The following is a 5,882-nucleotide window of genomic DNA, read 5'->3' on the forward strand; positions in this document are numbered from 1 at the left end:
TGCCGACAAAACAGTGGAGGTGTACACGCTACAAATCTATTTTTGGCGGTAAAACTCTGCTGTTTTGCCGACTAAATAAAACCACCTTGATGAGAGGCATAAAGCTTTCTGTGGCAAAGTTAAAGCGACAAAACATCAGTGTAGACGCTGCTATTTGTTTTGTTGACATAACTGGCTTCCACCATATCCCACAATGCCTGCTGTGACTGCTCTGCTCACTGTTTTGATCTCAGCTGCCCTGCAGGCATGCGCCCCTCTCCTTTCAAAACCCTGGGAAGTATCTGACAGCTGAGCAAATAATTAGTGTGGAATGCTCCTGTTCTCCACTCCACAGCAGCAGGCAGACTGCTGCTGCAGAGAGAGCGAGAGAGAGTGTGTGTGTGTGTGTTGGGGGCGGGGGACGGGACGGGACAGGACACTGCTGTGCTGCGTTGACATTCTTCAGCACCAAGAGCTCACAGAACTGCCCAGGATGCCGCTCCACGCACCTGAGGAGGCTGTGGGAGAACTCAAAGGGAATCACAGAACCGTAGGCAGGCAGGCAGAGCAGGCTGCTTCTGCTGGGGTGGGAGGGGCGGAAGAGACTGCTGTGTGGAGCAGAGCCAGGAGCTGATGTGGGGTGATGTCTCCCCCCCATGCCTCAGGATAGGTCGGTCAGCCTGCTGTCTCCCACACCACTCTCCCTCTCCCTCCTCCCCACTTCAGTTGAAAAGCAGCTGATGATCTATTAGGATGCCCATAAAAGGATGGGATTGAGAAAACTGCATCATGTGACACTGTACCTGCCCCATGAGGCATTGCAAACCCTTTCAAAGCACCCTGAGGCCAGTTGCACAGTGGGATAGCTACCCTCAGTGCACTGCTCTCTGTATTGATGCAAGAGCTGCTAGTGTGGATGCACTCTACCGACACAAGATGCACAGTGTGGACATGCACCAGCAGTTTTAATTAAGGAGGCATAACTTTGCTGACAAAACTTTGTAGTGTAGACAAGGCCTTAGGGAACTCATGGAGGATGGGCGAGGTCCCAGAGGACTGGAAAAGGGAAAACATGGACCTATCTTTAAAAAGAGGAACAAAGAGGACCCAGGTAATTATAGACCAGCCAGCCTAACTACGATACCTGGAAGATACTGGTACAACTTATTAAACAATCAGTTTGTAAGTATCTACAGTATAATAAGGTTATGAGCAATAGCCAGCATGGATTTGTTATGCCAAACCAAACTGATTTCCTTATGTGATAGGATTACTGGCCTAGTGGATGTGGGGAAGCAGTAGATGTGATACATCTTGATTTTAGTAAGGCTTTAGATCAAGTCCCACATGACATTCTCAAAAAGAAATTAAGGAAAGTGGTCTAGATGAAATTACTCTAAGATGGGCGCACAACTGATTGAAAAACCATACTCAAAGAGTAGTTATCAATGGTTCGCTGTCAAACAAGGAGGATGTATCGAGTAGAATAGAAGAATATAAGACCATACTGGGTCAGACCAATATCCTGGCTTCCAACAGTGGCTGGTGCCAAATGCTCCAGAGGGAATGAACAGACCAGTTTATTAAGTGATCCATTTCCTGTTGTCCAGTCCCAGCTTCTGGCAGGAAGAGGTAAAGGGATACCCAGAGCATGGAGTTGTGTCCCTGACCATATTGGTAGGGCCCTACCAAATTCCCGGCCATGAAAAACATGTCCCGAACCATGAAATCTGGTCTCCCCCACCATGAAATCTCGTCTTTTATGTGCTTTTACCCTATACTATACAGATTTCACAAGGGAGACCAGCATTTCTCACATTGGGGGTCTTGACCCAAAAGGGAGTTTTGGGAGGGTCACAAGGTTATTTTAGAGGGGTTGTGGTATTGCCACCCTTACTTCTGCACTGCCTTCAGAGCTGGGCTGCCAGAGAGTGGCAGTTGTTGGCCAGGCACCCAGCTCTGAAGGCAGCGCCCTGCCAGCAGCAGTGCAGAAGTAAAGGTGGCAATACCATACCATACCATCCTTACTCTGCATTGCTGCCTTCAGAGCTGGATGGCCAGAGAATGGTGGCTACTGATTGAGGGCCCAGCTCTGCAAGCAGCAGTGCAGAAGTAAGAGTAGCAATACCAGACCATCCCACGCTTACTTCTGCGCTGCTGCTGGCAGTGGCGCTGCCTTCAGAGCTGGGCTCCCAGCCAGCAGCCACCACTCTCCAGCTCTGAAGGCAGCGCCACCGCCAGCAGCACAGAAGTAAGAGAAGTGCCGCAACCCCTCCTACAATAACCTTGCGACCTCCTCACAACTCCTTTTTGGGTTAGGGCCCCTACAATTACAACACCGTGAAATTTCAGATTTAAATAGCTGAAATCATGAAATTTACTATTTTTAAAATCCTTTGACAGTGAAATTGACTAAAATGGACCATGAGTTTGGTATGTCCCTACATATTGGCTAATAATTATTGATGAACCTATCCTCCATGAACATATCTAATTCTTTTTTGAACCCAGTTATACTTTTGGCCTTTACAATATCCCATGGCAATGAGTTCTGCAGATTGGCTGTGCGCTTTGTGAAGAAATACTTCCTTATGCTTGTTTTAAACCTGCTGCCTATTAATTTCATTGGGTGACTCCTGGTTCTTGTGTTATGTGAAGAGGCAAATAACATTTCCTTATTCAAGTTCTCTACACCATTCATGATTGTATATACCTCTATCATATCTCTACTTAGTTGTCTCTTTCCTAAACTGAACAGTCCCAGGCTTTTAAATCTTTCCTCATATGGAAACTGTTCCAGCTCCCTACTCATTTTTGGTGCCCTTCTCTGTACTTTTTCCAATTCTATCTTTTTGAGAGGGGGAAGACCAGAACTGCATGCAGTATTCAAGGTGTGGGAGTACCATGGATTTACATAGTGACATTATGATATTTTCTGTCTTATTATCTATCCCTTTCATAATAGTTCCTAAATTGTTCACTTTTTTGACTGCTGCTGTACACTGAACAGACGTATTCAGAGAATTATCCACAATGACTCAAACATCTCTTTCTTTCACGGTAACAGCTAATTTAAACTCCATCATTTTGTATGTATAGTTGGGATTATGTTTTCCAATGTGCACTATTTTGCATTAATCAACAATGAATTTCATCTGCCATTTTGTTGCCCAGTCACTCTTTGTAACTCTTCACAGTCAGCTTTGGACTTAACTAGCTTGAGTAATTTTATGTCATATGCAAACTTGCCACTGTTTATTCTTTCCCAAGTCATTTATGAATATATTGAACATCATTGGTCCCAGTACAGATCCTTGAGGAACCCCCCTATTTACCTCTCTCCACAGTGAAAACTGATCATTTATTCCTACCCTTTGTTTCCCATCTTTTAACTGATTACTGATCCATGAGAGGACCTTCTCTCTTTTTCCATGATTGCTTATTTTGCTTAAGAGCCTTTGGTGAGGGACATTATCAAAGGCTTTCTGGAAGTCCAAGTACACTATGTCCAGTGGATCACTCTTGTCCACATGTTTGTTGACCCTCTCAAAGATTTCTAAGAGATTTATGAGGCATGATTGCCTATTACAAAAGCCATGTAGACTCTTCCCCAACATACCGTGTTCATCTATGTGTGTGATAATTCTGTTCTTTATTATAGTTTCAACCAATTTCCTGGTACTGAAATTAGGTTTAGTGGTCTATAATTACCAGTATCGCCTCTGGAGCCTTTTTAAAAAATCAGCATTACATTTGCTGTCCACCAGGCATCTGGAATGAAGGGTGATTTCAGCGATAGGTTACATACCACAATTAGTAGTTCTGCAATTTCATATTTGAGTTCCTTCACAACTCTGGGGTGAATACCATCTGGTCCTGGTGACTTATTACTGTTTAATTTATCAATTTGCTTGAAAACCTCCTCTACTGATACCTCAATCTGGGACAGTTCATTATATTTGTCATCTAAAAGAATGGCTCAGGTGTGGAAATCTCCTTCACGTTGTCTGCAGTAAAGACCAATTTAAAGAATTCATTTAGCTTCTCTGCAAAGGCCTTGTCTTCTTTAAGTGCTCCTTTAGCACAATGATCATCCAGTGGCCCCACTGATTGTTTGGCAGCCTTCCTGCTTAATTATACTTTTACACTTGAGTTGCCAGAGTTTATGTTCCTTTCTATTTTCCTCAGTAGGATTTGACTTTGAATTTTTAAAAGATGACTTTTGTCTTCAACTGTCTCTTTTACTCTGATTAGCCATGCTGGCATTTTTTGGGTCCTCTTACTGTTTTTTTTATTTGGGGTATACCTATAGTTTGAACTACTATTATGTGTTTTTTAAAAGTTTCTGTGCAGCTTGCAGGCATTTCACTCTTGTGACTGTTCCTTTAATGACTTGGATAATAGAGAAGAGAGGATACTTATACAATTAGCATATGATATTAAGCTGGGTGAGTTTGCAAGCACTTTGGAGGACAGGATTAGAATGCAAAATGATCTTGACAAATTGGAAAATTGGTCTTAAATCAACAACATAAAATTCAATAAAAACAAGGCAACAGTGTGTGCTTAAGAAGGAAAAATCAAATGCACAAGTATAAGATGGGGATTAACTAGTTAGGTGGCAGAACTGCTGAAAACGTTCTGGGGGTTATAGAGGACCACAAATTGAATACGAGTCAACAATGTGATGCAGCTGCAAAAAAGGCTAATATCATTTTGGGGTTTATTAACAGGAGTGTTGTATGTAAGGGCTGGTTCACACTAACCGCCCACTTCGAACTAAGATACGCAACTTCAGCTACGTGAATAACGTAGCTGAAGTCGAAGTACCTTAGTTCGAACTTACCGCGGGTCCAGACGCGGCAGGCAGGCTCCCCCGTCGACTGCGCGTACTCCTCTCGCAGAGCAGGAGTACCGGCATCAACGCCGAGCACTTCCGGGATCGATTTATCGCATCTAGACAAGACGTGATAAATCGATCCCAGAAGATCGATTGCTTACCGCTGGACCCGGAGGTAAGTATAGACGTACCCTTAGACACAGGAGGTAACTGTCTTACTCCACTCGGCCCTGGTAAGGCCTCAGCTGGAGTCCTGTGTCCAATTCTGGTCAGGGTACTTTAGGATAGATGTGGATAAACTGGATAAAGTGTAACAACCTAATAAATCTATAACAACTTTCACAGTGTTCAGGGAATGGAAAGCTACTATAAATTGTTTTTATTTGTTCATTCTTATTTTATTGTTATACTAGCTGGGTGCTCTTTAAATGTCTGAGTTGTTTTGGAGGGGGTAGGTTATAATTTTGAATAGCAAATTAACCGATAAATTTGATCCTTTCTGAAAGGATCCCTGGTGAGCAGCACAAATTAGGATTTGCATCATCTGCAGTATTCCAGTGGACTAGGAGAAACTGCCTATGTATTAAATTTAGATGGCAAAGTAGGGTTTGAGTTTGACTGTAAAAATTTAGCCAGATCCAGCCACAATATTACACATCTTGGAGTTTTCTTGCAAGAGGATGCACTGATGTCATTTTATTTTTTGGTGGCAACGAGAGCTGTCTATTTTAATGGCATGGTTTCTGGGTTTGCGGCCAAAGTTTCACAAATGCTGTTGCGCTTCAAGGAGCGGGGGTGTCGGGATGTAACTTGTTGAAAGGCAGCTAAACTGATTTCCTATTTCTCGGGTCCCCACACTGGAAAGCTCGGCCAGGATCCAGGGGCTGGATCTGGGCTTTGTTGGTAGCGCCGCGCTCAGTGGCCAGCCTCGCTACCTGCGGGCGGCTCCAGCGCGGCGCCGGGACACAGCTACAGGATTCAGCCCGCACCTTTCCGGGGCGGCCAGGGCGGGTGCTAAGAGAGAGGCGGGCGGGGCAGAACGAGCCTCGTGGCTGCCGCCTGA

This window comes from Chrysemys picta, chromosome 1 (assembly GCF_011386835.1).
Source record: "Chrysemys picta bellii isolate R12L10 chromosome 1, ASM1138683v2, whole genome shotgun sequence".
NCBI lineage: Eukaryota > Metazoa > Chordata > Testudines > Emydidae > Chrysemys > Chrysemys picta.